The sequence below is a fragment of the Schistocerca americana genome, chromosome 6, assembly GCF_021461395.2.
Source record: "Schistocerca americana isolate TAMUIC-IGC-003095 chromosome 6, iqSchAmer2.1, whole genome shotgun sequence".
Classification (NCBI taxonomy): domain Eukaryota; kingdom Metazoa; phylum Arthropoda; class Insecta; order Orthoptera; family Acrididae; genus Schistocerca; species Schistocerca americana.
Window position 1 is genome coordinate 522963512 of NC_060124.1, and position 27494 is coordinate 522991005.

The 27494-nt window shown below is 41.6% G+C and overlaps 1 long non-coding RNA gene across 1 annotated transcript in view; it reads right to left on the reverse strand.

Annotated features, from left to right (window-relative positions):
• The window catches only part of LOC124619873, a 1840881-nt gene that overhangs the window by 1466277 nt on the left and 347110 nt on the right, over positions 1–27494 (reverse strand). The window contains exon 2 of the long non-coding RNA XR_006980155.1: positions 7986–8021. This is a non-coding gene — a long non-coding RNA (uncharacterized LOC124619873). The remainder of the gene's footprint in view (positions 1–7985; positions 8022–27494) is intronic.

Here is a 27494-nt window from a genome sequence, read left to right on the forward strand (position 1 = left end):
CCAGGGCAGCTGTCGAACATTTTCTGTATCCAGAAAGGCCCGTACAGGACCTGCAACATACGGTCGTGCATTATCCTGCTGAAATGTAGGGTTTTGCTGGGATCGAATGAAGGGTAGAGCCACTGGTTGTAACACATCTGAAACGTAACGTCCACTGTTCAAAGTGCCGTCAATGCGAACAAGAGATGACCGAGACGTGTAACCAATGGCACCCCGTTCCATCACGCAGCATGATACGTCAGTATGGGGATGACGAACACACGCTTCCAATGTGCGTTCACCGCGATGTCGCCAAACACGGATGTGACCATCATGATGCTGTAAACAGAACCTGGATTCATCCGAAAAAATGACGTTTTGCCATTCGTGCACCCAGGTTCGTCGTTGAGTACACCATCGCAGGCGCTCCTGTTTGTGATGCAGCGTCAAGGGTAACCGCAGCCATGGTCTCCGAACTGATAGTCCATGCTACTGCAAACGTCGTCGAACTGTTCGTGCAGATGGTTTATGTCTTTCAAACGTCCCCATCTGTTGACTCAGAGATCTAGACGTGGCTGCACGATCCGTTACAGCCATGCTGATAAAGATGCCTGTCATCTCGACTGCTAGTGGTACGAGGCCGTTGGGATTCCGTATTACTCTCCTGAACCCACCTATTCCATATTCTGCTAACAGTCATTGGATCTCGAATACGTTTCACCAGGCAACGCCGGTCAACTGCTGTTTGTGTATGAGAAATCGGTTGGAAACTTTCCTCATGTCAGCACGTTGTAGGTGTCGCCACTGGCGCCAACCTAGTGTGAATGCTCTGGAAAGCTAATCATCTGCATATCACAGCATCTTCTTTCTGTCGGTTAAATTTCGCGTCTGTAGCATATCATCTTTGTGGTGTACCAATTTTAATGGGCAGTAGTGTATTTTTTTGTTCACCTTACATGTATATTAGTTTAGTATTGTACTACAAATAGGTGCCTCATTTGTATAAAATTGTCATTCCAACTGTAGAATGGTTTGAATATGGATACAATTTCCGAAACTAGTCACCATAAAGAAATAAAATGTGTAATTCTCACTGCAACTTATCACGGAACTACAACCATTTATTCCGAACAAGACAAAGTTTTATGTGGGATTGTTACTTTTTGTTCCTAAACGTAATATATAGTTACTCAGAAAATTGTAGCAAATGTGTCATGACTCCGTTTTTATCCATACCAGTGACTTGTAAATTACGAAATTTTGTCGCAATAGCGAATATTTTTGACATCAGCTACATTGGACATGGAGATCACAGCTACTGCTGACACGTGAAAATTTGCCCCGCATCTAAACTCGAACTCGGATATCCCACTTGTCGCGAGCGGTGATCTTAAACAGTCTCGGTTATTTCTACATGCTTCCAGGCCCAATCCAATGTTATGTAAACCACAATTTTATGTATCACTAGTACGTATGTTTTCCATCCTAATACAGCTGATGTCAAACTTATTCGTGATTGCGACAAAATTTTGTAATATTACTACAGCTACATATTGTCACCAATGTAATAACAAGTATTTTAATTACAGTAATAATTAATTGTAATTGTAATTATTACAACTTAAGATGGGCAAAACGATGAGAATATTAACGCTGAACGTGTTACTTTCGTTAACAGTGTTTCGGGAATCCCGGTTAGCTGCTATGAATAGATGAGTGGGCACTATCGCATATGGAGGTTTGGATCGGGCCTGGAGAGTGCTCGGTTAGCCGAGAAGCGGGAAATCAGGATTCCAATTCCCGTCCATCGCAAATTTTCATATGTCACCAATAGGCATGATGTACATGCCTACCACAGTTACTATAAGAAACATTCACAAGTACAACAAAATTTCGTAACTTTACTACAGCAGCAAATCGGTACCATCATTTGGTCCTTTCAGACATGTATGCATGTCTGAAGAAACGGATATTGCAGTACTTGTGAGTAACTGTCCAACAGTTTGCTTATGGAGCCATGACTGTTCGCAGGTGTGCACCTCTTCATCAAACAACCTTGGCAGCACATGAGCCTGACCACTTGTTGCTAAGGCAGTTTCAAGTACGTTGCAGACGTATATCTGGGAAGCCCTTACATATCCTCCATTGAGTCGCGATCTGTCCCCATGTAATTTACATATTATCAGAGTCCTCAAAACAGAAATTCGGGCCATCGACCTGCTTCACCTCCACATTTTTTTTTTCATGAAACAACTGACTGTCTTTTCTCACAGTAGAATAAATGTACCAACTATTACGACAATTACTTTTGAAATAAAAAAGTTTACTTTTCTTCATGTCTCGTTTTCATTTGACCGCCTCTTCCACTACTGCCTAAGGGTCACCCTGTATAAACAATCATATATCCTGCCAGAGTCACCATGTATAAAATTTGGTGTCACCAACGAGAAAAGCCTGCTGCTTGATAACATCTACTTATATTTGTGGTCATACAATGTTTGATAAGAAATCTCGTTCGTAGACTCATCGTATTTGTCTCAGTATCTTTCCAATGAACGAAAATCTGAGATCTACTTTACCCATGGACCTGCGAGATCATTTCATTTTATATCCTCACAAACTGTTGCACTGAGGTGTTTCTATGACTTGAGTGATTTTATATATGACTTATTTATGTTGTAGTCATAGGAAACTCTTCGTTTTCTTTTTATATAGTGCACAGTTTTAACTGTATGACATTGTTATCATATGATGTTAAAGATAAAAGTAAGTAACAATTGAAATACAACCTACTAATGATGTATAACTATGTTTTGTATTATAAGATCGTGTTTAAAATTTACGTTTGTTTGTCTCTGTAGCACATTTATTTTTCTGATGTGACTGGTTTGAATCAATATTGATATAGTTGCTTAAGCAATCCATCTGGTTTTTGTGGAACTACACATACTAATACTGTATAGTACACCATACTTCCATATGTGCACTACAGCTCACATTAGAAAATACACAGATCTGAAAATCGATTTTAATCGACATTAGTGATAAAAAAATAAAATCCAACCAAATTGAAAAACAAAAGACAAATTTTACGTATCGAAAAGTTCGCTGAATATCTCGCGACGAATATGTTGGCAATATGCAATTTCCATAAGGTTCACACATTGTCACTAACGTAAGCAAATTTCACGTAGGAGCATCTGGATATTTCCTCATTTGTTCCTTTTTAAGTTTGTCTTGCATCAAGCCTATCAATATTTCCATCACTTTTTTCATCTTTTTGATCCGTTATCACGCTCACGGCCTATAGACAATCAAACGCCACACAAATAAGCACCTAGTGCCATTCTCGTTTTGGTGCTGGTCAGTATAGCCGCCAAAATAACTTCTCTTGATGTGATATGCGAATTTAGCAACGGAAAGTTGTTCTCTAATTTTCGCAATGCGTCCTTTGTCCTGAAACATAACGACCTCTAACCAGTAAAATAGTCTTCGCTCCTGTATTAATTAGCGATCACTGTTTGCTACTAAGAAGAATTTTATTTCATTAGTTTTTATTTTCGGCTTATAATATTATATTGAAATGTCAACAATTTCAGCAATCCGTGCATATTGTGTTCAGAATGTACAAGAAGAAAAGCATCATTCCATATGTCATGTTATATCAAGGAGTTACCTCTGTCTTCAGTAGAGAAAATAAACAAGTAGTGGTAACGGGGAAACCCAGTATGGACTCTTCTTCAATTTCGCTGTCTGTTGACTTCGGGACTAAATTTTTACATGAAGCACATCGGCCTGGTAAAGCAAAACTGGCAGCCCAAAGAAAAAGTTTATGATCACTCCAATCAGGCAATTAAAACAGCCTGAATTACTAAAATATTTGATTATGGCATTTTTTAGGTTTACATTCACAGTAAGGAAGACTCGGAGGGACAAAAGTTCTCTTCAGTGAATCTGTTTTCTACTGATGGTTTGCGTATACAGGTTTCTTCATTAACAAGAATTCAATAATTCTCTTTCTGAAGGTGTGTACTTAGATCTTCGACCAGCAAACAAGACTTCAATGTTCAGTAATTTCTCTAAATCACCTGACTCCTTTGAAATGAAATGGCCAGTTTCCTTCCCCAATTTCCCGTAACGTCAAATTACTAGTGCAGGGCAACCTGTTCCCGCAGCAGAAGGAACATGAGATTTCCCAATATCCAAAATAGCTCGATACAGTGCCAATGTTACAGTACCCATTGACTTTGATTAGTAATCACAACGTCTTCGGTTTCAGGTTCGAGCCACGCCACCTCTTTAATTTTGAATAAAAATCATCTTCCGATATAAGAATTCACCCTCATTTTGCCAACGGCCTTTTAAAGAGGGCGAAGGAGCAGACAGAGGTTCTGGGTGGGAAACTACCCCTAAAGGCGGAAGAAGCAGCAATGATTAACGACATGGGGATGCAGAAGGCAATGGAAACCACTGCATTAAAGACACCTAATACGTATCCACAGCACATGTGGCCTGTAGTTGAAAAAGTGTCATGACGATCTTTAAAAAAACTGAACTCAACCCGAACAAGCTATGAAGGCCCAACGGCACCAACCGTTCCCTGTGTCATCCTCAGTCCACAGGCGTCACTGGATGCGGATTGGAGGGGCACATGGTCAGCTCCCGGCTCTCCCTGCTGTATGCCGGTTTATAATACCGGAGCCACTACTTGTCAATCAAGTACCTCCTCAGTTTGCCTCACAAGGACACGGTGCACCCCGCTTGCGCCTGGCAGACCTGACACCCATCCAAGTGCTAGCCCAGCCAGACAGCGCTTAACTTCGGTGAGCTGCTGGGAATCGGTGATATCATTGCGGCAGGGACCTTAGCGTGGGAGGTCTACCATACCTAAACTGAATTTCTGTGTTGAATCAAAGCTAATTATGCATTCGTTACTGGTTTGTTCAGTAAGACACACTGGTCTCATTAACAGTTTCTCAGGCAGAACTCAGATTCGTCGTAAGCTATGAGGATATATCAACTGTGATACGTGGAAAACTTGTTTGTACCCGAGTCCGCAGCCTCCAAGTATTTTTCAAAAGGACACATTGTCTTTAACGGGTGAACAATTTTCAGTTTATTTGCTACTGGACAATTTCGACTGTATAGTCTTTACATGTGACATACCTATTATCGTTATTTAACAGGCCGCAACATTGTAGGATGAAAATTAATCCCGCAGTCCACGTGTGGTGCCGCACACAAGCATTAACGTGGTCCGTATCGAATATGAACAGAGCATTTATAATAAATATGGGAACACCACGAAAAAAAAAGATCTTTAAGTTCGTATTACACATCCTGCCACTGAAAATCAACACTATTCCACATAGGTGCCCCAGCTTCTTCTCTCGATATATCCACTTTCAGCCTGCAGTTTGTACTACAGGACAAAATATAGACATCATAGACGTAATGTACAGTGTTGTGGTTCATAATTGCAATAAACACCAAATATACGAGTAAGTTCAGTCTCTTGGAGGATCATAAATTCTAGTCTTGCCACTTTTCATTAATTGGCAGATATCAATACCTTACTCTGCGAATTTAGTTTCAGTCCAGCGTCCACTCTTCCGTTAGTACATTCACCGTAATTGTCCTCAAAGTTTGTGTCACACTTACAGTGCCTTACGAAATACCTAACAGAAGACTAACGCACTTGATTCCTAAAAGTGTCAATTAAATTTGGAAGAAGCGTATTCGACGTATCCGCTGTACTATTTTACATTCTCTACCGGGTCCGATCTTCAAGGAGAAAAAAATTGTACATCAGTGGCTCAAACATAGATTTCCACCATAGAAAATAAACATGAAATTGTTCATCTGATTCCAGAAATATGTTTTTTTTTCAAATTGTTTAACAGCTGTAGACAATCACCTACGAAAAGATCTGTACCGATTAAATGTTTAATATATTTACACTGAAATATATGCAGTTCATAAACCTTCCCGTAATAATGAAATTACTGTATGAAAAACAGCTTAAATCATAATCTGAAAGCAACTTCTCAGCAAGACAGATTTACCATCATAAGTATGTTCAAGTAGCTCTAAGCACTATCGGACTTAACATCTGAGGTCATCAGCCCCCTAGACTTAGAACTACTTAAACCTAACTAACCTAAGGACATCACACATATCCATGCCCGAGACAGGATTCGAACCTGCGACCGTGGCAGCAGCGCGGTTTCGGAGTGAAGCGCCTAGAACCGCTCGGTCACAACGGCCGGTCCATAAATATCTATTCTTCATAAGTTACATGATATATGCTCATCTTGCAGTATTTTTGTTTTTTACGCTTTCCCCTCACTATCTAACGAGTATTAAGAGACGTCAACAAATAAGTACGTCTACTCACTTCCATGGTAAAGCAGTGTTTTGATTTGAAGCTGCCGCGATGGCAGGCCGCCAATTTGTACTATCTGATCAAAATATTCCAGAAGCCTTTACGTGATGTCGAACTGACCACTAGCAGACCTACCAGTACAGAATGAAGCGTAGAGTGTTGCGTTGTTAGCACAGAAGCCGTAACAGCATAATGGGACTGTTAGGGGAGCCGAATGGCTTCGAAAACCGACAAATCATTCGATTTCACCTGAGTAGCAACTCCATCAGTTACATTTCAACGCCTCTAAAGCTATCCGACCCGAATGTCAGAAATGTGATTTGCAATGAAAACGCGAAGGAACAATCACGACTAAACCAAGACCCCATGTCGTAGCGGGCAGCAACCGTCACCAGTTGGAAGGGTGGTAAAATTGAATGCAGTCAGTCGGCGGAACCAATTGTTAGTTCCAAAGTATCACCAGCTGTTCAGCTAACGTAATAACTGTTTGTAGGGAGTTAAAAAGAGTCATGCACAGTGCTCGAGTAGCTCTTCATACACCATACGTTTCTGCAGTCAACGATAAACGACACTTGAGGTCATGTAAAGAGCAACATCACTGGACATTGGGCGATGTGAAACGAGTGATGTGTCACGATATACCGTGCGACAGTCCGACAGGAATGTTTGGGTTTAGAAGGCGCTTGGAGAACGTTACCTGTGATCATGTGTAGTGCCAACAGCGAAGTACCGAGGGGGTGATGCTATGGTATGGGGCTGTGTTTAGTGGTTAGGATATGATTCCCTAATTGTGCTTTAAAAAACGCTAAATGCAGAAAGATATGAACACATTTTACTCAATTGGGTGCAGCGTTGATGAACACTTCACTGTGTTATAAAGCAGCATCGGTGAGGCTGCAGTAATCTAACCAGTGTCCACAGCATATCACAGTAGAACACCTTTAGGATGAAATATAACGTTGACTTCGATCCAGATCGAAGTGTCCCATAACACTGCTCTCTCGGCTGTCGGCTATTGAATAAGATTGGGCTGGCAATTCTCCACAGTCATTCAGATCCCTCACTGAAACTGTCTCTAGTCGAGTTCAAGCTGTCATAAAGGCGAAAGGAGGACACAGCCTGAATTATTGCGCACTGATAGTTATCAGGGAAGTTTTCATGAGATAATGTGTGATGATGTTTACTCAGCTTCTCATTCGGAAATAGAAGGGTTACTATACAACTTTTCGAGACGAAACTTTAGTCGTCATGACCTCAATTTCTAGCTGTGCAGTGAGGTAATATCCATAAATGGTCACATTTAAACAGCAGTCCTCTAAGAATGTTATGAACGGCATGGGTTTATATTCATTTTATTTTACACTGTAGAGAAATAAATGACAATAGATAGATTCACAAGAGAAAGTACTACATCTTGTCTCAGGAGCGACTTAAATTACTTTCCAAAATAATAAAAATAAACATCAATTAAAAGAAATCTTCGTTCGAATGGAGATGTCAAATTGGTGATAAAACTGATGGCAGTACTTTGATAAGCAAGAAACATAGTGAGAAATGAGTTCTCCGTTATTCTTGGATACTTTTTTTCTGGTATAGGTGTACAATAAGATATATTCCTTACCTCTGTTCAAGCACTCTGGGATAGGCCAGCAGACATCTGAAAAACATTTAAAAATATTTTACTGGAAAAATATTATTTTGAACTGCAGGTAACAAAACAATGAACATCAGCTATGTGTCACTTTACGCTATTTCATGCAACCGTTAATAACAGGTGGAACTGTCACTGACAACAAAATAAAAATTAGCAAATAAATAAATAAACTGTTTCACCAAGAGAAAAAATTAACAAAACTACTGTTTCACCAACAGAACGAAGGGATGAAACTTTTCAACTAAACTGGTTACAGGAACGTTGTCTGCATGGAAATACGATGGATTGCTACTGTTACTGACTTGCACTGCTGTTTCGTTGGTACGGTATAAAACAGTCTACCTTCTGAAATTTTCTGTTTATGGAGCTTTCAAAGAATCGTTGGGAGTTTCTAAACTTGTGTTTTTAAGTACAACAATGCCTCGTATACATTACGTTCAGTTTGCGACCAACATTTTTCCTTCATAAATTCTTCTAATGTGATCATTTCACATATGAACTGTTGGCTAGTGATTTCTGGGCTACCGAAAAAGAGCTCCACAAATATTAGGGTGCATGCAAAGCTACAATTTTTTGATTATCTTCAGTATTATCTGTATGTCGTCTGATTTTGTCTATGAGATGACAAATTTAGAGTATTTGAATTTTCTGCAGTTTATGTTTCACATATTTCACCTTATTCCGTATCCTTCATTATAGTTTGGTTTCAAGTTCTTTTCTTTCTGCTGTGGTATTTTATCCTTCTCTTTATACTATTTTCTTTGTTGTCTCTTACATCGATGCCATTACGAGTTTGTCAGTTCTTATTTTCTCTCCCTTATCCCGGTGTGGGGCTCTTAGTCACAAGGTAATTCAAGATTTCTATCAAGTAAATTAGAACTTACGCGACTGTGTTTACATTTTAATGTCAATTTTTTCTCTATCAGTAAATCAGTCGCTACGATGTCCAGGTGTAATGGTCTTTCAGTTAATTTTGCTTTCATAACTTTATCTTGCAGCTAGGATTCCAGTGCTGCGTGTGATGGTCTGGGAGTAGGATGTTGGCGAAATTTCGGTTCTCTCGCCTCTGTGTGTGAGACAAATAGTTAAATGAGTCCCAGTCTGGCAGTTGGCTGGCAGTGTGGCGTCACGCAAGAATGCTCCTGGGCCTTATGCTGGTCGTTTCAGACAGTACATGGGTGGCCGGGGACCTGTAAGAAGCAGGAGGTGTCGCTTCAGCACTGTGCAGCTAGACCGGCAGAGGCACCTTCCCTTTAGACGAAACGCACGGACAATGCAGACGTGTGGTGTTAGGACACTAACTTTACTTTTGACTTGCAGGGTTCACACAGGTTTGCGCCAGATAACGCTGTTTCGAGCCAAGCCTAAGACGGAGGAATCCAGACGGAAGAGCTTTCAGGCCTTATAGCATCTTCTCTGCACTCATTTGGTCAGATAATCGCGCAAAAATGTAAATGTCGCGTGGCTAGGGCCTCCCGTGGGGCAGACCGTTCGCCGGGTGCAAGTCTTTCGATTTGACGCCACTTCGGCGACTTGCACGTCGATGGGGATGAAATGGTGATGACAAGGACAACGCAACACCCAGTCCCTGAGCGGAGAAAATCTCCGACCCAGCCGGGAATCGAACACGGGCCCCTGCGATTGACATTCTGTCGCTCTAACCACTCACCTACCGGGGTCTGACGTAACTGGAAAGAATTATATGTTTGATGTTTGACTAAGCTCCTGTGGGCAAAGAATCCGCCACTGAGTGGTTTTTGGGCACGTTTTTGCTTGCAGAGGGAGCGAGTCTGATTGGGGCTTCTATGCTAGACACGTTGGGGGTGGAGGGCTTAAACATTACTATAAATTATTTTGACTGGGAGCTGCATCTCACGCATTCCCAGCGACTGGTTGTGGTGGAGGCATCGCCTCACTGCTCCAAATTCGGGTGGAAGCCATGTAGGGGGAAACAAGGCATTCTGCGGTTAGACCCTGAAACTCCACAATTTTCATTTGTACTTGGTCATTATGACAGCAAACTTCGAACTCAGCAGCCTTCATTCGTCTTGGGAATACGGAAAATTTCTATTCAGTACTAGCAGAGGACAAGGTTCCTGTTCAAACTGGCTTCTAAAGGGCTCGTTTTATGGAATTTAGAGTTTTTTTTTTCATTAAGCTGCAGCTTGGCACAATTGGAGCTACAAATTTGCCATTTGCGTTGAGTGTTATCACAGGCCACCGACGAACAATGGAGGTAGATTACAGTAGCATTATAATTCTGTTCACTACTGATGCATACGAGGCGAGAGTGATTCTTGCAACCAAACCTCATCATCTGTTGCTATGCCCCATGTGTCAATCATGTAAGAACTGCGCAGTGCGAATCACTGAATTCACGTTAGAACTACGAGAGACGGGATTCAAGTCAGATAATGTGTGGATAAATTAACAGTACTATGGGTAAAGTGGGGAATAAGAACGTAGGCAAATGGAGCTAATCTCTTATCTTTCTTTCTCATTCTATTAGATCTAAGTGGTAACTCATTTTCTGAAGTAAATCGGCGAGAATATATGTCTTGTGTTAGAAGGCAAGTAACTGTGCTAGTTTATTACTTAATCCAACCCCAGTCTCTCTGTCACCAGTTACAAGTCAGCTAAACTTACATTTGTATCACTTCATTACTAAACTTACGTTTCTTGTTGCATCACGACAATCGAGACGGGTAGTCTGTCAGGTGCATGTGACGCTCGGGGTGACCCCCATATTGTACCTTTTTATGAACAAACGTACTCGTCTAGTTCACGATTTTTATTTTACAGTTTGATATTACCTATATAATTGAAGCTACGCAGCAACCCTGCATAAATTATTTGTCGTACCCATAATTAACAATCAATTTAGAATCACCAACTACATAATATTTCCTTAGGCGTAGCAGTGTCGTGACAGCTAAGTTCAGGGGGTTAACTAGATCACTGGATCCAGAGTGGCAGGGCTTAAGGCAAACAAATGTCCTATGTCATGGGCTTAAGAGTAGGACTGCTTCTAGAACTTCCTTAACAACCTTTTGCTTCTACTTACAAAAACAGTTTAAGTTGCACAGTGGTCTTTATTTATCTTTAATTAATAAAGAACATTGTGCAACCTAAGACTGTTTCTTAAATATATTAATAGAATCTTGTGGCACCACCTTGGCAAGATGGAATGGATTGATTTTTATAACCATTTTCTCTTCTAACCTCTGTTCTCTCCTCTGTTTCTATCCTACCCTTATCTTCTCATCACCCTATCCTTTCCCAATCTTTACACCCTATTTTTCAGTTTTTAAACTTTTATTTTCTACTATTAGTCTTCTACACCTTAATTTCTCCCAATCCTTTACTTTCCTTCCATTTTGACTTTTTTCGTTACTGGTAACTCTGTATCTCCCTATATCTCATTTATGCACTTCTGTTCCAAACTTTTCTATTTTGGTACATTACATTCTATGACTTTATTTTTTATTTATTTTTTTATATCGTTTTAACTGAAACTGATATTAATAACTGTAATAAATGATAAGTCCATTTACATTTATTTCTATTATTTTCTGCTAAATAAGCAATTCTCTAGCAGGACAAGAGTCATTCTGTGAATCCATTAATGATCAGCTGATACAGATAATTGTGAATGATTTTCGAATATCTGCTTTCGACACGTAGTACACATGGAAGAGGGAAATAAGAACTGAATCGTGTTTCTCATCATCTGACAAATCTTCTGTTTGTGTAGTTTCGGAAATTACTTGTATAGGCTACCTAATAGTTTTAAATGGGGTTTTGTACTGCCTTAAACTCACCGAGACGCTCGGTCCAAAGATTTCTTGAATGGCACCGGTTGGTAGTTAATGGTTATGAACACAACATCGTTGGTACAGTATATGGAAACCAGTTATAAATTTTGCTCTTTGATGGAACCTTGTATATGATTGGAGTTAACTCCCTCAGCATCAGTTAAGACCTGAAGATGGTGTATAAAACCCCAAAACTAGTAGTATACAATAAGTAATAACGAAAGGACGGCTGCAGGTGTTCCATTTTATTACACAATAAATGATATTGTCTGCCATACCTTCATTATGTGTCTCATTTAAAGACACATGCACCAACATCATCACTACCACACCCTCCTGAAAAAATATCGATTACAAGAACAAAGATGGAAGACCTCACGAAAATTGAAACCTACATTCCTCAAGAGCAGAAGGATTTATGCACAGTAATTATTTACTGGCCAACTGAACATGATAATGACACAGAGTAAAAACAATGAAAGCATTTATGATAGCTGATAACAGTATTGGTGTTATTATTTAGTAATTATTGTGATATCAAAAATAAAATGTAGTTCTTAACTATGTTTTGTATGCTTCTGTAAGTTCATCAAATGAAATTTAACAACCACATGAGTGATGAAGGAAGAAAAAGTCTTGGGTCAAATGGCTCTGAGCACTATGGGACTTAATATCTGAGATCATGAGTCCCCTAGAACTTGGAACTACTAAAACCTAACTACCCTAAAAACATCACACACATTCATGCCCGAGGCAGGATTCGAACCTGCGACCGTAGCAGTCGCGCGGTTCCAGACTGAAGCGCCTAGAACCTCTCGGCCACACCGGCCGGCCCAGCAGTCTTGGTTGCAGGATTTTAATTATTATTTATTAACCAATGACACGTTTCTCCTGGTTGAGGCATTTCCAAAGCAGCTGATTTTAGATGGTATTAGACAAAAATCTGAACAAATTTCTTCAAAAATCATAGCAATTTTCATTTAATTCTGTCCCTAATTGTTTAATTTAGGTTAAAAGTTTTTTTATTTAAAAATGTATTAGTCAATAAAGTTCATAGTTCCTTAAATCATAGCATCATTACTTAAGGTGAATATATTTTGTATATTACCACATATTACTAACAACCAACTACACAAAATCATATATATATATATATATATACATATATATATATATATACATATATATATATATACTCCTGGAAATTGAAATAAGAACACCGTGAATTCATTGTCCCAGGAAGGGGAAACTTTATTGACACATTCCTGGGGTCAGATACATCACATGATCACACTGACAGAACCACAGGCACATAGACACAGGCAACGGAGCATGCACAATGTCGGCACTAGTACAGTGTATATCCACCTTTCGCAGCAATGCAGGCTGCTATTCTCCCATGGAGACGATCGTAGAGATGCTGGATGTAGTCCTGTGGAACGGCTTGCCATGCCATTTCCACCTGGCGCCTCAGTTGGACCAGCGTTCGTGCTGGACGTGCAGACCGCGTGAGACGACGCTTCATCCAGTCCCAAACATGCTCAATGGGGGACAGATCCGGAGATCTTGCTGGCCAGGGTAGTTGATTTACACCTTCTAGATTACGTTGAGTGGCACGGGATACATGCGGACGTGGATTGTCCTGTTGGAACAGCACGTTCCCTTGCCGGTCTAGGAATGGTAGAACGATGGGTTCGATGACGGTTTGGATGTACCGTGCACTATTCAGTGTCCCCTCGACGATCACCAGTGGTGTACGGCCAGTGTAGGAGATCGCTCCCCACACCATGATGCCGGGTGTTGGCCCTGTGTGCCTCGGTCGTATGCAGTCCTGATTGTGGCGCTCACCTGCACGGCGCCAAACACGCATACGACCATCATTGGCACCAATTCAGAAGCGACTCTCATCGCTGAAGACGACACGTCTCCATTCGTCCCTCCATTCACGCCTGCCGCGACACCACTGGAGGCGGGCTGCACGATGTTGGGGCGTGAGCGGAAGACGGCCTAACGGTGTGCGGGACCGTAGCCCAGCTTCATGGAGACGGTTGCGAATGGTCCTCGCCGATACCCCAGGAGCAACAGTGTCCCTAATTTGCTGGGAAGTGGCGGTGCGGTCCCCTATGGCACTGCGTAGGATCCTACGGTCTTGGCGCGCATCCGTGCGTCGCTGCGGTCCGGTCCCAGGTCGACGGGCACGTGCACCTTCCGCCGACCACTGGCGACAAAATCGATGTACTGTGGAGACCTCACGCCCCACGTGTTGAGCAATTCGGCGGTACGTCCACCCGGCCTCCCGCATGCCCAGTATACGCCCTCGCTCAAAGTCCGTCAACTGCACATACGGTTCACGTCCACGCTGTCGCGGCATGCTACCAGTGTTAAAGACTGCGATGGAGCTCCGTATGCCACGGCAAACTGGCTGACACTGACGGCGGCGGTGCACAAATGCTGCGCAGCTAGCGCCATTCGACGGCCAACACCGCGGTTCCTGGTGTGTCCGCTGTGCCGTGCGTGTGATCATTGCTTGTACAGCCCTCTCGCAGTGTCCGGAGCAAGTATGGTGGGTCTGACACACCGGTGTCAATGTGTTCTTTTTTCCATTTCCAGGAGTATATATATATATATATATATATATATATATATATATATATATATATATATATATTCACTTCTTGGTTTACTGAATGAAAGCATGCTCTGCTACAGCTGATTTCTCTATCTTTCCTACTCGGCCAAGAGTTTTGTGCTCTTTTTGCCGTATATTACTTTAGTCTAATGAGGTTTTGAGTGTTCCCTGAAAAACTGATTCAGTGTGACAAATGTCCCACTAAAAAAATCGATTCACTTGGTTCAACGTTTACTTTGTTGGTTAGGTACCTTCTGATCTTATTTTATTTGTCTTAATGGGTCATAGTAGAATTTTGTCACTCAAGAAAACTAGAGAACAATTGTTATTTGTTGCTTGTCACTTTTGATGTGACAAAATATTTGTAGCACATCACTATCAGTTATTATCTTCTAATAAGAAATGAGTTTACAATTAAATAACGCCAGAATTTACTTTGTTGGTTAGGTACCTTCTGATCTTATTTTATTGTTCGTAATGTGTCATAGTAGAATTTTGTCACTCAAGAAAACTAGAGAACATTTTTTATTTGTTGCTTGTCACTTTTGAAGTGACAAAATATTTGTAGCACATCACTATCAGTTATTATCTTCTAATAAGAAATGAGTTTACAATTAAATAACGCCTGAATTTTGATAATTTCATGAGAATTCTAGGTTTACTTTGCCAATCAGTTTTCAGTAAATTACAAGCCAAACATTTGAGCTTAGAGACCAGGAATATGAAATTGTGACTTACATACACAGTGTAGATTTTGGCCTCAACATCTGAACAGTCTACAAAATGCATCGCTCGCGGGCTATAGTTAGGCTACATGTATCGTGCTAAAGCGGATAGACGATAGTTTTGCAGAAATCGCGTTTTCTACTTCGTTTAGCGGTATGTGAACAGTGCCTTTACATACTGAAAGGGATATCTGCAATGATGACTGATGCAGGTGATACGAAAGTCAGTAAATGGTATGAGAGATAGCTCCTATGACTTATTAATGCTAAACGAGGTAAGTCCAGAATGTGGTGGCTGTACTGCACATAGAAATTATACACTTCCGCTTCCTCCTGCTGGTTTGTAGCCTGTCTAACGCGTGTCCTCATTGACGGTACAATAACATGAATCTGATAACTCAAACAGAGGTCAGTTATTGAAACAAGAGCAAACACGAGGAAGCATTTTGCTTCTGATGATGTAATGAACAACATAGCAACAGCTCGCAACATGAAACCATTTAAAGTTGTTCAGATGACAGATTGTTATTTTGTAGACTTTCAGCAAGCAGCCTATACAATCTTTAACAGAACTAGGGCTATTATGTCTTACCGCATGGATTAGAATCTCCATATTTGAGGTAATTCAGATTAAAAAAGACGTTTGGTGAAAGCTTTGAATGAGAAATGATAGAAGTGTTGAAAAAAGGGTGGTGAATTGAATGTTTCACAACGATGATTGAAATCACTGGTGTAAAAGAGTTGTTTTCAGTGATAAAAACAGAATTCAGAGTATGATGGAATACAAACCTGAGGTGCTCATCTAGTTTATAGTGAATTGTACCAAGACTGAACAGTAAAAATATTACTAGAGGTAGAAATAATACAGAATCTAGCCATTTTAGCACTTCATTGCAAGTTTATTTTGAAGAGTCAGTGTTTACGTTTTACTTTTGGATCATGCCAAGTGATAACTAGCTTTTCTGAAGTCAATTAGAAAGCGTTAATGCAGATGTTGTGCATATTTACATTCGCTTTACTTATACAAAGTTTGATGTGAAAAACTTGTGAAATAAATTTTGATATTTCGCCACTTTAGTGTGACAGCCCTTTAGGTGTGACGTAAGATCCAGTCGGGGATAACCTTAACTGGCCAAGTAATCAGTTAGGTATATTCTAAAAGGTAGATACTTCTATTACCGAAATTTAAGTAATACAAAGGGTGGTCCACTTCCTGAGTATTCGTCTCGTCGGAAGTCCTCTCAAAAAGAAGTTGGATCCCGGCAGAGGTTCGAGTCCTCCCTCGGGCATGGGTGTGTGTGTTTGCCCTTAGGATCATTCAGGTTAAGTAGTGTGTAAGCGTCGGGACCGGTGACCTTAGCAGTTGAGTCCCATAAGATTTCAGACACATTTGAACATTTTTTGAAAAAGAAGTTGTTAGAATTTGTGCCTACTGCCTGATGGCCACAGCGTTCCTTTGTCAGTAAGTTACTGACTTGCCGTATCCGCCCGAGCCCAGTACCTAAGTGCCGTGGGCGCTGTTCTCAGTGGCTCATAAACGGAGGCTGCACATTAATGATTCCACAATATCACTTGCACGGCCCGCGGGACGGGGCCAACGCGCCGTGCCAGGTTATCGGCGGAATTTGCCGACGTAAATTCCGATAACACCAAACCACTGGAAGCTACAGCGTTTTCGTAAATTAACGTCCGATAAATTTTACGATAATTGTCGGTTAGCCAATAACCGCTCGGTTGCGGCAGCGTCAGACTTGGGCCCTGGCTGGAGGCGCGGCCAGACAGATTAACCTGCCAACGGGCGCGGCTAGGCTGCCGGCGGCGGCGTTGAACCGCGGAGCACGGCTAATCACTACTAGGCCGTACGTGAAGGGCGGAACATTAACGCAGGAGCAAGTGTCTGGCAGCGACTCAGGCGCGTGTTACTGCGATGCGTCTCTTTTGTTAGAACAGCGAACGAGCTGGGTAGTTTTGAGGGACTGTTTCCCGTTCTATTCATGCACTTATCACTGAAGCTCACCCTCCCCCCTCCTCACACTCCCTCCTCAAGATCACACCAAAACAGGTCGCCAAACAGAAGGGCTTGAAAAGCATAAACACCCTCTGTCGCTCCGGATAATTTTCAGATTTCGCCGAATGGTTTTGAGTGGTCGCAAGTAATTGCGCCCACAATACTACTTCTTCTTTTCAACTAGTACACTTACAGCCTGTTCTGTCTTTACAAAAGCCACCTCTTACTTGGTATTCCCACAGCTTTCTTTCCTATAGGTCCATAGTCTATTATATGTTTGACAATTCTTTCTGTGCATTCCTTTCAATAAGCTTCTTCCATTTTGTTATCTCTCTTGCTGTTCTTCCACTCATGCAGAATTTACACTATTTAATTGGTTTCTTGTTTCGGAATTCTTTGTTTGAACATTCAGAGTACACCGCTTATACTTTGCTTAAAAAATTTCATTTCGACTGACTGTATCCTTCTTTGGTCTCTCTTAGTTTTTTCCCAGGTCTCACTTCTGTATGTGAGCATTGGTGTTGCCATTATTTTGTAGAGTTTTCTTCACATGGTTCAAATGGCTCTGAGCACTATGGGACTTAGCTTCTGAGGTCATCAGTCCCCTAGAACTTAGAACTACTTAAACCTAAATAACCTAAGGACATCACACACATCCATGCCCGAGGCAGAATTCAAACCTGCGATCGTAGCGGTCGCGCGGTTCCAGACTAGCGCCTAGAACCGCTCGGCCACCCCGGCCGGCTGTAGAGTTTTGTCTTCGTATATTTATTGGTTGTATGGTTAATATATTACACATACAGCCACATATCATTTGAAACTTATTAGAAATGTCGTTATGATATTCATAACTTACATCACATCGTAACAGCTGAAAGTGAGACACCTGTTCGACTGATTTTCCACTAAGCAACAATTTAGAACATACTGGGCACTTTCATTTTAAAATCCATAACTTTTATTTTCTAATACTGTGAAGTTATAGAGGTTTACTATTGAACGATATGGAGCAAACTGTAAATAATAGTTATTTAATCCTCTGCAAATAACACTGTATGTAAATCTCTATACCTGGGAACTAATATTTCTGGGTTAAATTCTTGTTTCCATTGTCTAACAATATCGTCAATATATATATTAAATAAGCTGTTCCTTCAAAAAGTGGGAGTCACCTGTAATTTTCAATCTGTTATTAATTAGCTGCTGGTAAACCTTTCGGGATGTGAAGTCGTGGTCCGAGAAACTCTTCTGTTCCTGACGTTTCGTCCAAGACTGCACCGGACATCCTCAGAGGCGCTCCTCCACTGAGTATTGCCGACTGACGGGTCGGACGTCCGAGAGCGACATACATATTGTAGGAAAGGGGGCGTTGTCAAAGTAATACATCATGAGCAGTGATAATCCTTATCAAAGATAAAACTTAACTATCGATTGTCGTCTTGTCATAGATAAAACTGTGTAGCGATTCTGCAGAGCTACTCTCCATACGTCGCTACGTTTCATTGCCTCCTCTTTCCTATTAAAATTATCCTGAGGCCTATAAATTTCAATGGCTTCTCTACATAGTCGTCAGTAGTGATTTGGCTTTGTAGATAAAATTTCTGTTTCAGAAAACTTCGCATCATGGTTTCCTGACTGAAAAGCATGCTCTGCTACAGCTGATTCCTCTATCTTTCCTAGTCGGCAAAGACTTTTGTGCTCTTTTAGCCGTATATTCTTTTATGAATTTCCATTTCCATGGTAAACTGGATATTTGGATTGATTTTATTTACATGATCAAAGAATTCTTCCAAAGTCTTTCTACCATGAGTCTAAACCACAAATGTGTCATCTACAAACCGGTAACAGTGACATGGTTTCTTGTCTGCGGAAATATACGGCTAAAAGAGCACAAAACTCTTGGCCGAGTAGGAAAGACAGGGAAATCAGCTGTAGCAGAGCATGCTCTCATTCAGGAAACCACGAAGTGAAGTTTTGTGAAACAAAAATTTTATCTACATCGTCAAATCATTATTCACGACAATGTAGAGAAGCCATTGAGATTTATAAGCATCGGGATAATTTTAATAGGAAAGAGAAGGCAACGAAATTTAGCGACATATGGACAGTAGCTCTGCGGAATCGCTGGGCAGTTTTATCTTTGACAAACGACAATCGATGGTTAAGTTTTATCTCTGACAGGATTATCTCTGCTCATCTTGTGTTGTGGCCAAGCGGTTCTAGGCGCTACAGTCTGGAACCGCGCGACCACTACGGTCGCAGGTTCGAATCCTGCCTCGGTCATGGATGTCTGTGATGTCCTTTGGTTGGTTTGGTTTAAGTAGTTATAAGTTCTAGGGGACTGATGACCTCAGAAGTTAAGTCCCATAGTACTCAGAGCCATTTGAGCCACTTTTCATCTTGTGTTACTTTGACCACGCCCCCTTTCCTACAGTATTTATATCGCACTCGAACGTCCGACCGGTCAGTCGGCAAGACTCAGTGGAGGAGCGCCTCTGAGGATTTCCTGGACGAAACGTCAATAACGGAAGAGTTTCTTGGACTACGACCTCACATTCCGAAAGGTTTACCAGCAGCTATGTCATCCGGCTTTCACAGCCGTTCTTCTGCTATTAATTATTCGTGCGTATAATTTATAGTCAGAGTTCAGCAGACTAGCTCCTCTGTAGTTACGAAAGCATTTATAACCCTTTCTATAAGGTCATATGACTCCCGCCACTCTAGAAGAATCAAGTATCATCGTCATTTTCCAACATTTATTAAATAAATGCGGTAGCTTCAGTTCTAATGTTAAACCTCGACAATTTATATTACCTTGTCTTGCTGCTTTTCTATAGTTCACCTAATTCAATACGTCTTGTACCTCATCCAGTGTAATCTTATCTCCTTGGTATATTTCACCATCTTGTTCTTTGCCCTGGTCAATTGTTTTCTATCCATAATCCCCAAAAATGACTAATCCAAGATTCCTTGTATACTGCACACAAACGTGCTGAGTCTTTTTTCTGTTTAAGTTGTTTCAGGAGTTTATAAGCCACCTCTTCTCTACCATGTAGATGACATTGAATGGCTGATATCAGTCAGTTTCAAGAATACTCGAACAAAAATAGAGCTGGCGACACACTCCTAAGGAGACAGATCACTTCCAGTCGGAGTGTAGCCCTACGATATCCATAGAGAAGGAGTGGAACTAGTGTCAGGATTGGTCTGCAACGTATTTCTGTTGGACACTATAAATGACGTTCACTGCGGATAAACGCAAATAACTGATCTGCAATTTATCGAATTATCGTATTTTTCAAGATACAAATAGTTGAGTGTAGAGCTGGTTTGTATAAAACACTGATCTGTACTTATCTTGTTGTTTGATGGCTACAGTGTCCAACGGCTGTAAGTCATGTATCAAAAGTTTTTTAATTGTTGATCCTGGCTGTCATTTTTAAATGACAAACGCTAATTTCCTTTCGCTGTTGCTGATTTATTTCTGCGTTTTTTAAATCCAAAAATAACACTTGGCAATGCTTTTCATCACATAGTTCTCGAAATCGGATTCGTAACTTTAACACATGACATTATTTCAGAAAGCAGACGCGAAAATAAACTCAGTGGAACCAAAACCGTAACTTAACGATACTGGCCCAGAAACAAAACGCAGGTTGGCCCACATAAAATCGACTTAGAACGAAAGATATTTATCCGTCAAAAATTATTTTCAGAGGAATTACATTGACCGATTTTGTGTCATTAATTTTGATCATCAGTAAAGTAGAATGTCATCTGCTATTGTAAAATATGACTTGCACTGACATTAATAATTACTTTATACGATTTCGTTTTAGATGAACGTAACAATAAAGTGGACGACTAGTTTTCAGAATGCAAATATCTTCGTATAAAAGGCTTCCCGAATAGTTTCCTAGCCATCCAGTATGATAAAGAAAGATGAATAATAAATAAATAAAATAAAACACAGAACTCTAATAAAATCCGAGAATTATGCAAATATCGACAAAAAAATGGTATCAAGCGATTCATTAATAGTGAAACAGGCAACAGTAGAGTCAGTTTGGAAGAGATGAAACTATCCTTGGGTTGTTACAACACTGTACAGCAAACCGTCCATTTGATCACGAAATACGTGTAGATGAACTCCCCAAGAGAGTGGGTGGTTTCATTGACGCCCGTTATGCCGTCTCCTGAGGCCTTTTCGAGTCGATCCCGAGGTGCGTTGTGTCTGAAATGTTTTTCTCACGCGGCTCACAAGAAAACTGATTTCAAAGTTGAGTGTCACGGTTCTCATTTTTGTGGAGACTTCAAGACAAGGAGTAACATGTTCCAAAGGGGGAGGGGGCATTACGATCTTGCCGTAATGTGAAAGATTCGGTAGAACTATGGTGAAAATTGGTGGCAAAGTGACTTCACTAACTCACCTTAAATCTCAGTAGAGCTGAGCTATGGACTTTCGCATCTGTGTACACCTTGCTGTTCGAATCGTCGCCGAGCACCAGGTTGACGTTGAAGGACTCCACGCTTTTGGATCATTATAAAGGAAAATTGTAGGCACCTTTGAGACAAATTTCAAACTTATCCGTCGCAGATGGAGAAAAACAACAAGATTCTTTTGTGCAGTGTACTTCTCCAGACTTATCTATCTAGATCGTCCCATAAACGAGCTCCGTTCTAAAAATTCCGTAACATTCGCAATTTCACGCCAATGGTGTGTTGGAGCAAAATGGGGTTGACATCCGTGCACACGCCTATGTTTATTGTGTAATTGCCGGATGTTTCATTTTGTATGACAGTTATTGTTCAGTGCTGTATTGAGTAGAACGTTGTGTGGTAGACTGAGAATTTCGAGATGGAACAGTTGAAGGAGCAATTCGTCTGCGTTAAATTTTGCGTGAAAGTCAAGAATTCCTTTACAGAGACACACCAAATGATGCAGGAACTCTACGGTGATGAGTGCTTAAGCCGTACTTGGTGTTACGAATGGTTCATACAGTTTCAAAATGGCCGCATGAGAGTTAGAGATGACCCTCGTTATGGCATCTTTCGAAGTCTACCGACGACGTTCACGTCAGAAACGTCTACATCTACATCTAAATCCATACTCTGCAAGCCACCTGACGATATGTGTCGGAGGGTACCTTGAGTACCTCTATCGGTTCTCCCTTCTATTCCAGTCTCGCATTGTTCGTGGAAAGAAAGACTGTCGGTATGCCTCTGTGTGGGCTCTAATCTCCCTGATTTTATCCTCATGGTCTCTTCGCGAGATATACGTAGGAGGGAACAATATACTGCTTGACTCCTCGGTGAAGGTATGTTCTCGAAACTTCAGCAAAAGCCCGTACCGAGCTACAGAGCGTCTCTCTTGCAAAGTTTATCCATCATCTCCGTAACGCTTTCGCGATTACTAAATGATCCTGTAACGAAGAGCGCTGCTCTCCGTTGGATCTTCTCTATCTCTTCTATGAAACCTATCTGGTACAGATCCCACACCGGTGAGCAGTATTCAAGCAGTGGGCGAACGAGTGTACTGTAACCTACTTCCTTTGTTTTCGGACTGCATTTCCTTAGGATTCTTCCAATGAATCTCAGTCTGGCATCTGCTTTAGCGACAATTAATTTTATATGGTCATTCCATTTTAAATCACTCCTAATGCCTACTCCCAGATAATTACGGAATTAACTGCTTCCAGTTGTTGACCTGCTATATTGTAGCTAAATGATAAGGGATCTTTCTTTCTACGTATTCGCAGCACATTACACTTGTCTACATTGAGATTCAGTTGCCATTCCCTGCACCATTCGTCAGTTAGTTGCAGATCCTCCTGAAGAAACTGACCGTGCCAATCGAAGACTGACGGTGCGAGAGACTGTAGAAGAATGTAACATTTCAATTGGATCATGTCATGAAATGCTGAGACAGCCTCTTGGAATGCCTAGTGTTGCCGCCAAATTCGTCCCACGGCTCATGAGTCGAGACCAGAAAGATCTTCGCCTCGCAATCTGTGAAGAGCTTTCAGATCACGCAAATAAGAACGACATGTTCCTTAAGAGAAACGTAACTGGTGAAGAGACGTGGGTCCACTATAATGACGTTGAGACCAAGGTTCAGTCTTCGCAATTGGCCGGGAAAGGTTATCGAAGACCAAACAAGCTCGTCTGACCAGGTCAAATGTCAAAGCCGCGCTGATAATTTTCTTTGACTGAAGGATTAGTACATCACGAATTCGTGTTACAGGGGCAATCGATAGTACTATTGGGCCTTGTTGCGACGTCTGAGAGAAAATGTGAGGAGGAAATGGCCTGAAATGTGGCGAGTCAATTCATGGCCCTTGCATCACGATAATGCACTCGCACATTCATCCCTGTTGGTGCGTGACTCCTGCACAAGAAACGAGATCATTGTTCTGCCTCGTCCTCCGTACTTTCCAGACCTGGCCCCTGCGGATATTTTTTTAATTTCAAAGTTCAAAACCCCGTTGAAAGGATGAAGATTTGCAGCGACAGACGAGATAATTGAAATTCCCCAGACGGTTGTTCGTGCAATCTACCAAGAGGCATACCCAGATTGCTTCCCGAAGTTGGAAGTGATGTATCAGTTGTGGAGGAGAATATATCGTAGGACACCTTGCACAATAAGCAAAAGGTCAGCGTAGAAAAATTTTGTGGAAAAGTTTCGGAATTTTTTGAACAGACCTGGTATTCTATATGGGATTATGGGGTTATGGTCAGACACCTGAGGTGGTGTTTTCTTGTTCTTTTTACAAAGCGTCAATCCGTTTTTCGAGAACGTAAATCGTTCATCAGAAGTCACATTAAAAGGAAACCAAAAAGTCTCTAACATTTAAGATTTTATTCCCTGATAACCTGCACAAATCAGCCTCCCTAGCCGAGATACCAAACGGACTTCTACGTGGTGGTAACAGGTTTGAATTCCGGTTGGTTAACTTTAACCGCTAGTATTTGGTCGGCTATGGAAGGATACTTGGTGGTACATAGCTGCTGATTGCAGACTTCGTGCAGTTGTCCTTAATTATAACTCCGAACCCTTTTAGGAGGAGGAGGAGGAGGAGGAGATGAGTGTTTAACGTCCCATCGACAACGAGGCTATTAGAGACGGAGCACAAGCTCGGGTTAGGGAAGGATGAGGAAGGAAATCGGCCGTGCCCTTTCAAAGGGCATTTGCCTGAAGTGATATAGGGAAATCACGGAAAACCTAAATCAGGATGGCCGGACGCGGGATTGAACCGTCGTCCTTCCGAATGCGAGTCCAGTGTGCTAACCACTGCGTCACCTCGCTCGGTCGAACCTTTTTACGGCGTCTTATTGATGGAGAGCATATGGTATCGTTGATGGAGTGCTGTAGGTGAGATGGGGACGTTAAGCTCGGAAGGTGCCTAGCTGCTACACGAAAGGTGTACACTATGTTCTGATCCCGAATTTCGGTGTCCTCATTCAGTTCATCTATAATAACAGAAGCACAACACTATATTGTTCAATTCAAAGTCGCAGTTGCATTTGAAGAAATTTAATAACACGGCTGAAGGTGAGACCATCTGCCCTCATATGGTGTTTGTCTCCAATCAATGGAATCTGCATTCCATATTCGTATCTCTGGAAGTCTGAGAGGGAGCGCAAGCTCGGATTAGGATGGCAGGGGAAGGAAATTAGCCGTGCCCTTTCAAAGGAACCATCCCGTCATTTACCTGGGGAGATATAGGGAAATCAAGGGAAACCTAGATCTGGGTACCGGGACGGAGATTTCAACAGTCGTTCTCGTACCAATTGAGTGTTCGTATGTTTTCAATATACGCAGTAAACATACTGGCGACGAGAAGATCTCATAAAAATTGAATTTTTTTGTCCCATGACTTGCAAGCGGCGCTCCACACTGACTTTGTGTAGTCGAATTTCGTATCTTAGAATTTCATGAATTTAACTCTTACTTAGAATCGGTGTTCATTGTAAGCGTTCGTGATTTTGCTTGTGAACAGAAACTCTAGCACTGAGTGATTTTGGTAGTTCTTGTTTTTTTTTTTTTAATTTGTGGGTCAACTGGACCTCTTGGTCCTCCAAAAAATCTAGTATTATTAAGATTTCTAGTTAATGTGTTTTTATGCCGTTCCAGGTGTAGCATCTTTGACTAGTATTCAAAACGTCCTCGGTACAGAATTAGAAACTAGCCTCTCCTCAGTTTGGAGTAATAATCACCAGCAATGGCGGCCGATGACTACCGGCATAAGAAGAAACCTTCGTTCTGCAAACGGCCTTGTCAAAGACGACGAAGGAGCGGACAGAGTTTGCCCTTCGGGTGGTAAACTGCCTCTAAAGGCGGAAGAATTAGCAGTGATCAACGATAATCAACGAGATGAGGATGCAGAAGGCAATGGAAACCACAGGACATGTATATCCACAGGACATGTGGACTGTAACAGAGAAAGTGTCATGATGATCTCTCTCCTTGGCAAAAGATTCCGAAATAGCTTCCATTCACATCTTCGGGAGGCGACTGCCAAGGGGAAAGTGACCGTGACAAAAGGATTAAATTATCAACGAAAGGATGACGTTCTACGAGGCAGACTGTGGAGTGTCAGAAATTTCAACTTGGCATGGAAGCTAGAAAATCTGAAAAGGGATCCCCTCAGGCTCATTCTAGATGTAGTGGCAGTCAGTGAAGTGAAATGGAAAGAAGACAAAGATATCCAGTCAGACGAGCAGCAGCAGAAAATGGTATAACGGGGGTAGGATTTGTTATGAATAGAACGGTAGAGCAGAGAACTGCTCAGTGATGGGGTTGTTCTCATCAGAATCTATGGCAAATAAACGCCGACAACAATAGTTCACATATACATGCCGATGTCGCAAGCAAGTTAAATATATGAGGGTTTTGAAGGGGTGATTCAGTACGTAAAGGCAGATGAAAATCTTCCATGTCGCAAGCAGTTAAGTGTATGAGGGTTTCGAAGGGGTAATTCAGTACATAAAGGGAGATAAAAATCTAATATTCAGGAGGGTCTGTAATGCAGACTTATGGGTAGGAGTAGAACAAAGAGTTGGGGGAAATAATGGGATTGGTAGTAGGAACGAGAGAAAGAATAGTGCTGCAATGAATATCAGTTACTAATAGCAAATATTCTGTTCAAGAATAGCAAGAGGAGGAGGTACACTTGGAAAAGGCGGGAGATACGAGAAGATTCCATTTAGATTACATTATGGTCAGGCAGAGAGTCCGTGTTCAGATAACGGATTGCAAGGCATATCTACGGGCGATGGAGAGGAGACTGAGGCTTAAGAGACTTTTCAGGAAGAATAAGTGTCCGATCACGGTAGCTGAGTGGTCAGCGCGACAGACTGTCAATCCAACGGGCCCGTGTTCGATTCCCGGCTGGGTCGAAGATTTTCTCCGCTCAGGGACTGGGTGTTGTGTTGTCCTAATCATCATCATTTCATCCACATCGATGCGCAAGTCGCCGAAGTGGTGTTAAATCGAAAGACTTGCACCAGGCGAACAGCCTACCCGACGGGAGGCCCTCGTCACACGACGTTTTATTTTTTCAGAAAGAATAAGTGCGCAATGAAGTGAGCTATGCAAGTACTAACAAGGGAACCTCCCCATCGCACTCCCCTCAGATTTAGCTATAAGTTGGCACAGTGGACAGGCCTTGAAATACTGAACACAGACCAGTCGAGAAAACAGGAAGAAGTTGCGTGGAACTATGAAAGAATAAGCAAAATATACAAATTGAGTAGTTCATATGCAAGAATGGCAACATCAGGGAGAGGGTGAGCTCAGTAGTGCCGTGGTCCCGTGGTTAACGAGAGCAGCTGCGGAACGAGAGGTCCTTGGTTGAAGTCTTCCCTCGAATGAAAAGTTTAATTTTTTATTTTCAGTTTATGTGACAAACTCTTATGTCTTCATCACTTTTTTGGGAGTGATTATCACATCCACAAGAAAACCTAAATCGGGCAAGGTATAAGAATCTTTTTACTCATTCGCCAAGTGTACAAGTTAGATTGGTCGACAACATATTCGTGTCATGTCACGCACATGCCGTCACCAGTGTCGTATAGAATATATCAGACGTGGTTTCCTGTGGAGGAATCGGTTGACCTATGACCTTGCGATCAAATGTTTTCGGTTCCCATTGGAGAGGCACGTCTTTTCGTCTACTTATCGCACGGTTTTGCGGTGCGGTCGCAAAACACAGACACTAAACTTGTTACAGTGAACAGAGACGTCAATGAACGAACGGACGGATCATAACTTCACGAAGATAAAGAACGTAAATTTTT